We start from the raw sequence: 11,753 nt of genomic DNA, 5'->3' as shown, positions 1-11,753 counted from the left end.
TTTTAGTACTGTATCTCTTGACACAATGATGAAAATAATCATGGCCTCTAAACCTTCAAGCTGCATACTGGAGCCTATCCCAACTAAACTACTGAAAGAGCTGCTTCCTGTGCTTGGCCCTCCTATGTTGAACATAATAAATGGCTCTCTATCCACCGGATGTGTACCAAACTCACTGAAAGTGGCAGTAATAAAGCCTCTCTTGAAAAAGCCAAATCTTGACCCAGAAATGATAAACTATTGGCCTATATCGAATCTTCCATTCCTCTCAAAAAAATTTGAAAAAGCTGTTGCGCAGCAACTCACTGCCTTCCTGAAGACAAACAATGTATTCGAAATGCTTCAGTCTGGTTTTAGACCCCATCATAGCACTGAGACTGCACTTGTGAAGGTGGTAAATGACCTTTTAATGACGTCAGACCGAGGCTCTGCATCTGTCCTCCTGCTCCTAGATCTTAGTGCTGCTTTTGATACCATCGATCACCACATTCTTTTGGAGAGATTGGAAACCCAAATTGGTCTACATGGACAAGTTCTGGCCTGGTTTAGATCTTATCTGTCGGAAAGATATCAGTTTGTCTCTGTGAATGGTTTGTCCTCTGACAAATCAACTGTAAATTTCGGTGTTCCTCAAGGTTCCGTTTTAGGACCACTATTGTTTTCACTATATATTTTACCTCTTGGGGATGTCATTCGAAAACATAATGTTAAATTTCACTGCTATGTGGATGACACACAGCTGTACATTTCAATGAAACATGGTGAAGCCCCAAAATTGCCCTCGCTAGAAGCCTGTGTTTCAGACATAATGGCTGCAAACTTTCTACTTTTAAATTCAGACAAAACAGAGATGCTTGTTCTAGGTCCCAAGAAACAAAGAGATCTTCTGTTGAATCTGACAATTAATCTGGATGGTTGTACAGTCGTCTCAAATAAAACTGTGAAGGACCTCGGCGTTACTCTGGACCCTGATCTCTCTTTTGAAGAACATATCAAGACTCTTTCAAGGACAGCTTTTTTCCATCTACGTAACAATGCAAAAATCAGAAACTTTCTGTCCAAAAATGATGCAGAAAAATGTATCCATGCTTTTGTTACTTCTAGGTTGGACTACTGCAATGCTCTACTTTCCGGCTACCCGGATAAAGCACTAAATAAACTTCAGTTAGTGCTAAATACGGCTGCTAGAATCCTGACTAGAACCAAAAAAATGTATCATATTACTCCAGTGCTAGCCTCCCTACACTGGCTTCCTGTTAAGGCAAGGGCTGATTTCAAGGTTTTATTGCTAACCTACAAAGCATTACATGGGCTTGCTCCTACCTATCTTTCCGATTTGGTCCTGCCGTACATACCTACACGTACACTACGGTCACAAGACGCGGGCCTCCTAATTGTCCCTAGAATTTCTAAGCAAACAGCTGGAGGCAGGGCTTTCTCCTATAGAGCTCCATTTTTATGGAATGGTCTGCCTACCCATGTGAGAGATGCAGACTCAGTCTCAACCTTTAAGTCTTTACTGAAGACTCATCTCTTCAGTAGGTCCTACGATTAAGTGTAGTCTGGCCCAGGGGTGTGAAGGTGAACGGAAAGGCTGGAGCAACGAACCGCCCTTGCTGTCTCTGCCTGGCCGGTTCCCCTTTCTCCACTGGGATTCTTTGCCTCTAACCCTATTACAGGGGCTGAGTCACTGGCTTACTGGTGTTCTTCCATGCCGTCCCTGGGAGGGGTGCGTCACTTGAGTGGGTTGAGTCACTGACGTGGTCTACCTGTCTGGGTTGGCGCCCCCCCTTGGGTTGTGCCGTGGCGGAGATCTTTGTGGGCTATACTCGGCCTTGTCTCAGGATGGTAAGTTGGTGGTTGGAGATATCCCTCCAGTGGTGTGGGGGCTGTGCTTTGGCAAAGTGGGTGGGGTTATATCCTGCCTGTTTGGCCCTGTCCGGGGGTTTCATCGGATGGGGCCACAGTGTCTCCTGACCCCTCCTGTCTCAGCCTCCAGTATTTATGCTGCAGTAGTTTATGTGTCGGGGGGCTAGGGTCAGTCTGTTACATCTGGAGTATTTCTCTTGTCTTATCCGGTGTCCTGTGTGAATTTAAATATGCTCTCTCTAATTCTCTCTTTCTCTCTTTCTTTCTTTCTCTCTCTCGGAGGACCTGAGCCCTAGGACCATGTCTCAGGACTACCTGGCATGATGACTCCTTGCTGTCCCCAGTCCACCTGGCCGTGCTGCTGCTCCAGTTTCAACTGTTCTGCCTGCGGCTATGGAACCCTGACCTGTTCACCGGACGTGCTACCTGTCCCAGACCTGCTGTTCCAGACCTGCTGGAACCCTGACCTGTTCACCGGACGTGCTACCTGTCCCAGACCTGCTGGAACCCTGACCTGTTCACCGGACGTGCTACCTGTCCCAGACCTGCTGTTTTCAACTCTCTAGAGACAGCAGGAGCGGTAGAGATACTCTCAAAGATCGGCTATGAAAAAGCCAACTGACACTTACTCTTGAGTTGCTGACTTATTGCACCCTCGACAACTACTATGATTATTATCATTTGACCATGCTGGTCATTTATGAACATTTGAACATCTTGTCCATGTGCTGTTATAATCTCCACCCGGCACAGCCAGAAGAGGACTGGCCACCCCTCATAGCCTGGTTCCTCCCTAGGTTTCTTCCTAGGTTTTGGCCTTTCTAGGGAGTTTTTCCTAGCCACCGTGCTTCTACACCTGCATTGCTTGCTGTTTGGGGTTTTAGGCTGGGTTTCTGTACAGCACTTTGAGATATCAGCTGATGTAAGAAGGGCTATATAAATACATTTGATTTGATCTGTTCAGATTTTTGGTATCTGGATAGACTACCAATGCTATTATCTGTGGAGGAATGTAAAAAAAATCCCATATTTCCCTTTGTATCATGGCACTTGCTTTCATGACCATTACTTAAGTCAGCAAGATGTGCGAAATGGCTGCTTGCTGCCTCGTGTGTCACTGACTTGGTGGAGTGTGTTTTGATAGGCCTACCATGAACCCATGTTATCCATATCTATTAAAAACAGTATTCTACAACAGAAATAGAGTTAGGCCTACTATTGTGATGCATGATTGCAATGCAATTCCCCCATCCTGAAAATCAAAATGTGTCTGGATATACTGGTAATATTCTCAACTCCGGTGCATAAAGAAAACCTCCCATTGGCCTATCTCCTGTCGGATCATGGCACATACTTTCTCTTTAAAATTCTATGTTTTGATAGGCCCACCATGAACTCATGTTATCTATTTCTATTAAAAAACAGTAGGCCTGTAGGCTAGGGCTGGCCCAGCATGTCTGATGCGCAGGACGCACATCCAAACTAGGAGTGGGATGTACATTTCACCTCTCCAGAGTGGGCTGACTAATCTACCAGCTCACGTTTGTTGCCTATGTTTAGGCCTAGTGCTTGTTTGACTCATTATGTACAGTAACTTGCTTTATTTAACAGCATTATTTGAAAGGCTTTGAGGGTTAGTTTAAGAGTTGGGGAAAACAGGGCAGTGAGCCATGAGATCTGCCTTTGAAAATGTTATGCAAAGGGAATAGGGTGCTAAAAGCACAGCAGCACTGTTGATAGTATACCTTGGATTGCTGCATGTTGCATATTAATATTACTAATGTGATGCATAATTGCCATGGTAATTTGGAATGTCCAGTCAATGCGCAATTGATTCTACAGAATCAAAATTGGGCTACAAGTGCTTACATAATTTATATTGTGACAGCATGGTATCCCAGGGATACCGGACATTCCAAAACACAAAAAACAGGAAAATAAATAGAAAATACAAAACACAAGACGACGTGCTTCCTTTAAGCCTAAAATGAAGAAAATCAGCGCCAAATCAACCGCAGTTGAGAGGCTTACAGTATTAAAATATACTGTAAATTCTACATTAATAAATGGCTGTTTAATTTTCATTTGTTTGTGTTTTCTTTGTGAATAGGTTTTGTGGATTAAGGAATTTATAAGGAATGAAAGGTTTTGTGTATAAAATATGTAGTAGCTAGTAGGCAAATTAATATGTAATAACATCATGCTGTGAAACCATTTCCTTGTAGGCTACTATAAGGGTAGTTGAGATCAAATTGTATTCACTTGGTTGCACTGGTAGTACCTACTAGTAGATTAATGAAGCTGTTTCCTATAAAAGTATAGCCTAGCCCTAGCTAGATGTGTGGCGTTCTGACATTCAGTCAAAATCAGGCAAATCATGGTATCTGTCCCATTATGTCGTCTGTGAGCACACAAGCAGCGCCATTTAGACAGATACAACGCTGCGATCTCTATGGGACAACCGGAAAGAATAAGGTAGTGGATAGAATCTCGTTTCTTATGATTATCAGTGAAATTAAGGAATAATAAAATATGAGTTATTATGTATAGCTTTGTAAGACTATAAATGACCAACCATCCAGTTTTGGAGAAGTTAGAAGGTCTACTCCACTGCTTTTGGCTTGGCCCCTAAAAATCCTCACAAACTTTTACAGATGCACAACTGTGAACATCCTGTCGGCTGTATCACCGCCTGGTATGGTGATACTGCAGGGCTCTCCAGAGGGTGGTGCGGTCTGCCCAACCCATCACCGGGGGAAAACTGCTTGCCCTTCAGGACACCTACAGCACCCGGTGTCACAGGAAGACCAAATCAAATCAAATCAAATTTATTTTTATATAGCCCTTCGTACATCAGCTGATATTCTCAAAGTGCTGTACAGAAACCCAGCCTAAAACCCCAAACAGCAAGCAAAGCATGTGAAAGAAGCACGGTGGCTAGGAAAAACTCCCTAGGAAAAACTCCCTAGAAAGGCCAAAAACCTAGGAAGAAACCTAGAGAGGAACCAGGCTATGAGGGGTGGCCAGTCCTCTTCTGGCTGTGCAGGGTGGATATTATAACAGAATATGGTCAAAATGTTAAAATGTTAAAATGTTCATAAATGACCAGCATGGTCAAATAATAATAATCATAGTAGTTGTCGAGGGTGCAACAAGTACGTCCGGTGAACAGGTCAGGGTTCCATAGCCGCAGGCAGAACAGTTGAAACTGGAGCAGCAGCACGGCCAGGTGGACTGGGGACAGCAAGGAGTCATCATACCAGGTAGTCCTGAGGCATGGTCCTAGGGCTCAGGTCCTCCGAGAGAAAGAAAGAAAGAGAGAAAGAGAGAATTAGAGAGAGCATATTTAAATTCACACAGGACACCGGATAAGACAAGAGAAATACTCCAGATGTAACAGACTGACCCTAGCCCCCCGACACATAAACTACTGCTGCATAAATACTGGAGGCTGAGACAGGAGGGATCAGAAGACACTGTGGCCCCATCCGATGATACCCCCGGACAGGGCCAAACAGGCAGGATATAACCCCACCCACTTTGCCAAAGCACAGCCCCCACACCACTAGAGGGATGTCTCCAACCACCAACTTACCGTCCTAAGACAAGGCCGAGTATAGCCCACAACGATCTCCGCCATGGCACAACCCAAGGGGGGGGGCGCCAACCCAGACAGGAAGACCACGTCAGTGACTCAACCCACTCAAGTGACGCACCCCTCCCATGGACGGCATGGAAGAACACCAGTAGGCCAGTGACTCAGCCCCTGTAAAAGGGTTAGAGGCAGAGAATCCCAGTGGAAAGAGGGGAACCGGCAAGGCAGAGACAGCAAGGGCGGTTCGTTGCTCCAGCCTTTCCGTTCACCTTCACACTCCTGGGCCAGACTATACTTAATCATAGGACCTACTGAAGAGATAAGTCTTCAGTAAAGACTTAAAGGTTGAGACTGAGTCTGCGTCTCTCACATTGGTAGGCAGACCATTCCATAAAAATGGAGCTCTATAGGAGAAAGCCCTACCTCCAGCCGTTTGCTTAGAAATTCTAGGGACAATTAGGAGGCCTGCGTCTTGTGACCGTAGCGTACGTGTAGGTATGTACGGCAGGACCAAATCGGAAAGATAGGTAGGAGCAAGCCCATGTAATGCTTTGTAGGTTAGCAGTAAAACCTTGAAATCAGCCCTTGCCTTAACAGGAAGCCAGTGTAGGGAGGCTAGCACTGGAGTAATATGATCCAATTTTTTGGTTCTAGTCAGGATTCTAACAGCCGTATTTAGCACTAACTGAAGTTTATTTAGTGCTTTATCCGGGTAGCCGGAAAGTAGAGCATTGCAGTAGTCCAGCCTAGAAGTAACAAAAGCATGGATTAATTTTTCTGCGTCATTTTTGGACAGAAAATTTCTGATTTTTGCAATGTTACGTAGATGGAAAAAAGCTGTCCTTGAAACAGTCTTGATATGTTCTTCAAAAGAGAGATCAGGGTCCAGAGTAACGCCGAGGTCCTTCACAGTTTTATTTGAGACGACTGTACAACCATCCAGATTAATTGTCAGATTCAACAGAAGATCTCTTTGTTTCTTGGGACCTAGAACAAGCATCTCTGTTTTGTCCGAGTTTAAAAGTAGAAAGTTTGCAGCCATCCACTTCTTTATGTCTGAAACACAGGCTTCTAGCGAGGGCAATTTTGGGGCTTCACCATGTTTCATTGAAATGTACAGCTGTGTGTCATCCGCATAGCAGTGAAATTTAACATTATGTTTTCGAATGACATCCCCAAGAGGTAAAATATATAGTGAAAACAATAGTGGTCCTAAAACGGAACCTTGAGGAACACCGAAATTTACAATTGATTTGTCAGAGGACAAACCATTCACAGAGACAAACTGATATCTTTCCGACAGATAAGATCTAAACCAGGCCAGAACTTGTCCATGTAGACCAATTTGGGTTTCCAATCTCTCCAAAAGAATGTGGTGATCGATGGTATCAAAAGCGGCACTAAGATCTAGGAGCACGAGGACAGATGCAGAGCCTCGGTCTGACGTCATTAAAAGGTCATTTACCACCTTCACAAGTGCAGTCTCAGTGCTATGATGGGGTCTAAAACCAGACTGAAGCGTTTCGTATACATTGTTTGTCTTCAGGAAGGCAGTGAGTTGCTGTGCAACAGCTTTTTCAAAATTTTTTGAGAGGAATGGAAGATTCGATATAGGCCGATAGTTTTTTATAATTTCTGGATCAAGATTCGGCTTTTTCAAGAGAGGCTTTATTACTGCCACTTTTAGTGAGCTTGGTACACATCCGGTGGATAGAGAGCCGTTTATTATGTTCAACATAGGAGGGCCAAGCACAGGAAGCAGCTCTTTCAGTAGTTTAGTTGGAATAGGGTCCAGTATGCAGCTTGAGGGTTTGGAGGCCATGATTATTTTCATCATTGCGTCAAGAGATATAGTACTAAAACACTTTAGTGTCTCCCTTGATCCTAGGTCCTGGCAGAGTTGTGCAGACTCAGGACAATGGAGCTTTGGAGGAATACCCAGATTTAAAGAGGAGTCTGTAATTTGCTTTCTAATGATCATGATCTTTTCCTCAAAGAAGTTCATAAATTTATTACTGCTGAAGTGAAAGCCATCCTCCATTTGCGAAGGCTGCTTTTTAGTTAGCTTTGCGACAGTATCAAAAAGAAATTTCGGACCAAAAATATCATCAAGGATATCAAACAACGTAAGCCACAGCCTGTTCACCCTGCTATCATCCAGAAGGCGAGGTCAGTACAGGTTCATCAAAGCTGGGACGGAGAGACTTAGAAACAGCTTCTATCTCAAGGCCATCAGACTGTTAAATAGCCATCACTAGCCGGCTTCCACCCAGTTACGCAACCCTGCACCTTAGAGGCTGCTGCCTTGTATACATAGACTTGGCCACTTTAATAATTGAACACTAGTCACTTTAATAAAGTTTACATACTGCTTTACTCATCTCATATGTAAATACTCTATTCTATTCTACTGTATTTTAGTCAATGCCACTCCGACATTGCTCAATCTAATATTTATATATTTCTTAATTACATTCTTTTACTTTTAGATTTGTGTGTATTGTTGTGAATTGTTAGATTCTACTACACTGTTGGAGCTAGGAAATCTCACAGTATCCCTTCAATTAATAAGAAGTCCCACCCAGTTGACTACTTCAAAATGGTGAAAGTCCTCAATGGCGCTGCATGCTCTCGGTAGCCGATGTGAGCAAGACCTTTAAACAGGTCGACATTCACAAAGCCGCGGGGCCAGATGGATTACCAGGACGTGTACTGAAAGCATGCGCGGACCAACTGGCAAGTGTCTTCACTGACATTTTCAACCTCTCCCTGACCGAGCCTGTAATACCTACATGTTTCAAGCAGTCCACCATAGTCCCTGTGCCCAAGGAAGCTAAGGTGACCTGCCTAAATGATTACGTCGGTAGCCATGAAATGCTTTGAAGGCTAGTCATGGTTCACATTAACAGCATCCTCCCGGATACACTAGACCCACTCCAATTCACATACCGCCCCAACAGATCCACAGATGACGCAATCTCAGTCGCACTCCATACTGCCCTTTCCCACCTGGACAAAAGAAACACCTATGTGAGAATGCTGTTCATTGACTACAGCTCAGCGTTCAACACCATAGTGCCCACGAAGCACAACACTAAGCTAAGGACCCTGGGACTAAACACCTCCCTCTGCAACTGGATCCGGGACTTCCTGATGGGCCGCCCCCAGGTGGTATGGTCTGCCATGCTGATCCTCAACACTGTGGCCCCTCAGGGGTGTGTACTTAGTCCCGTCCTGTACTCCCTGTTCACCCACGATCGCATGGCCAAACACGACTCCAACACAACAGGGGTAGGCCTGATCACCGACAACGATGAGACAGCCTATAGGGAGGGGGTCAGAGAACTGGCAGTGTGGTACCAGGACAACAACCTCTTCTTCAATGTGAGTAAGACAAAGGAGCTGATCATGGACTACAGGAAAAGGCGGGCCGAACAGGCCCCCATTAACATCAATGAGGCTGTAGTGGAGCGGGTCGAGAGTTTCAAGTTCCTTGGAGTCCACATCACCAACAAACTATCATGGTCCAAACACACCAAGACAGTTGTGCCCTCTTTTCACAAAAGATTTGGCATGGGTCCCCAGATCCTCAACAAATTCTACAGCTGCATCATCGAGAGCATCCTGACCGGTTGCATCACCACCTGGTATGGCAACTGCTCGGCATCTGACCGTAAGGCGCTACAGAGGGTAGTGCGTACGGCCCAGTACATCACTGGGGCCAAGCTTCCTGCAATCCAGGACCTATATAAGAGGTGGTGTCAGAGGAAAGTCCATAAAATTGTCAGAGACTCTAGTCCCCCAAGTCATAGACTGTTTTCTCTGCTACCGCATGGCAAGTGATACCGGAGCGCCAAGTCCAGGACCAAAAGGCTCCTTAACAGCTTCTACCCCCAAGCCATAAGACTGCTGTCCAATTAATCAAATGGCCACCGGACTATTACATTGACCCCCCCCCCTCCATTTTTTTTGTACACTGCTGCTACTCGCTGTTTATTATCTATGCATAATCAGTTTACCCATACCTACATGTACAAATTACCTCAACTAACCTGTACTCCCGCACACTGACTCGGTACCGGTACCCACTGTATATAGCCTCGCTATTGTTATGTTATTGTGTTACTTTTTATTATTTTAAATTTTTTACTTTAGTTTATTTGGTAAATATTTTCTTAACTCTTCTTTAACTGCACTGTTGGTTAAGGGCTTGTAAGTAAGCATTTCATGGTAAGGTCTACACTTGTTGTATTTGCACACGTGACAAATAAAGTTTGATTTGATGCTAAAATTGTCTTTTGGGCACTAGAGGCCTCTATACATCTCTATGGGTTAACCCACTTGATGGGAATTGTGAAGTCGCTCATATAGCAAGAATCGCTACACTGCCCCCTCTGAACGCACCTTCCAGCTTTTGGACTTCTCCGCCTCTTCACACGTCCCGGCCGTGCGTTTCTGTGGTCTAAAGGCCTCCCACTTCTGACATTAATGCCTCCTGTGATGCGCCAGGAGGCTTGGACCAGCCTGCACGCCAACGATAGGCTGGAGTAAGTCTAAACCACACCCAGCCTCTACTCTGATAGTTCCCGCACAGAGCGGGCCTATCTCTGTCAGAGTATTAAAGAAGAACTTTGTGCTTAAACAGTGAGTTCTCTGTCTGCCCTGCTGGTGTTTCAGTGAGCCCGTATATATGAACATCATATTTACCATTCAAGAGTTTGCATTAATTAAAATACATAGACGATATAAACTGTGTGGTAATCATTTTATTCCAATACCAGATTCGAATTAACGCAACCCAACAAAAGGCAAACACCATCGCGCTAATAGGGTTAACTCACTCGGTGGGAATTGTAAAAATGACTCATATAGTGATGATCACTACAAAATATGTTATCTTTGCTGTTAATAAATGGGCAAAAAAGACCCAAGTACGTTTTGTAAAGCATTTACAAACATTTGCAATCCCACTTGACATTGGTAAACAGGCATGTCCGCCACTGTTATTTCTTTTACAGCAGTCATTTCCTATGTAAAATATAAATTTAACTGAGGCCACTTTAACATGGTTTATTAGGCTACACATGCTCTGACTATTGTAGTCCTTTTTTACCCCCGCCCCATTATATTGCAGTGTACCAGCAGAGACCGAAATCCCTGAATCGTGGCACGGTGTCCAAGGTTGATGCGATTCGGTAAAGGAGGGTGGGTTAAATCTGGGCGGGGAGTAGCCTATCAAGCGCATAATCTGGCAAACAATCTGAACGGTGTGTGCATTTTCATGATCGGATTATCGTTTAGACCTAAATTTAATTTCGTTACAAATTTAATTTCTCTCTTCCATTTGGATTGATTGCTCTATTACGTTGTATAATGTAGGCTATAGCCTTACGTGCGTGCGTCCACTTCCAATTTTATTGCGCAAAACATATGCCATATTAAAGCAAGGCCTTCTCCATTTAAATAAGGTGATCATCCAGGAGTTATGAATATCTATTTTGCAATATTTGCCTTCATGGCACCTGTAGTTATTGTTATGATAACGGTAGGGGTATCATGTGTAATTCATCGAAGGAGGCACAGTCGGATTGAACGCTCACTTCAATGATGGACGCTCTGGTTCGTGAGTAGCCTGTGTCTGTGATCGTGTCAGTGTGTGATTTGTCTGTGTTTACACGTTTTGTTGTTTTCCCGTTGTAGTTATAGCCTATGACATTTTATAGGCTAATGATGATGCATGCAGACAAATGTTCCCTTCACCCCTCCTTGTGGCGGGCAGAAATACCCCCCCCCCGCAGAAATACCCCCCTTCAGTGTCTATCCTCTCCGGGAGCATCGCTCCGATTACCATGGAAGAAACCTTCCTATCATGGCGGCTAGATTCCAGGTGAAGGTAAGAAATGCGCTGTTCTGGAAAACCAAGCCGGTAACAGACAGACATCGCATTGCACAGCAATTTGCGCTGTAATAGGCTATTTGGACAAATTGTTTGTGAGTACCAGTGGATTGTGGAGTATCCTGCCTGCACTCTAAAAAAAACCCATTGTTTTTATGGTGATTAACTGTCTGCCAGTAAATTAGGGGAGACCAGGGTTGTTTGTAACATAGGATAGTTGTAACGCTCTCAATATCTCCAATCAGGAACAAGCTAGAATTATGTGACTGGCTGTGCACATGCTCAGTTTAGTCCTCAACCCTCATGTGAAGAAGCAAGGACCTGTGATAGACAGCAGATTTCATTGACAAGAATATGATTTTGAGGTAAGAAATACTTTTTTTAACCAAAATT

At 44.3% G+C, this 11,753-nt stretch overlaps 1 protein-coding gene across 6 annotated transcripts in view; it reads left to right on the top strand.

Moving 5' to 3' along the window:
• The first annotated feature begins 10,610 nt into the window (after window positions 1-10,610).
• Window positions 10,611-11,753, top strand: part of trim46b (tripartite motif containing 46b) — a 32,555-nt gene continuing 31,412 nt past the window's right edge. For 2 of the 6 annotated variants that reach the window (XM_045694609.2, XM_082961077.1), the window contains exon 1: window positions 10,611-11,083. The gene's annotated coding sequence lies outside the window, so the exon portion shown is untranslated. The other 4 variants (XM_082961079.1, XM_082961080.1, XM_082961081.1 and 1 more) reach the window with 4 other exon arrangements.

Source organism: Salmo salar, chromosome 14 (genome assembly GCF_965601325.2).
Source record: "Salmo salar chromosome 14, fSalSal1, whole genome shotgun sequence".
Classification (NCBI taxonomy): Eukaryota; Metazoa; Chordata; class Actinopteri; order Salmoniformes; family Salmonidae; genus Salmo; species Salmo salar.
The sequence above is the reverse complement of the archived record's forward strand: the minus strand, read 5'-3'. Positions and strand labels throughout refer to the sequence as shown.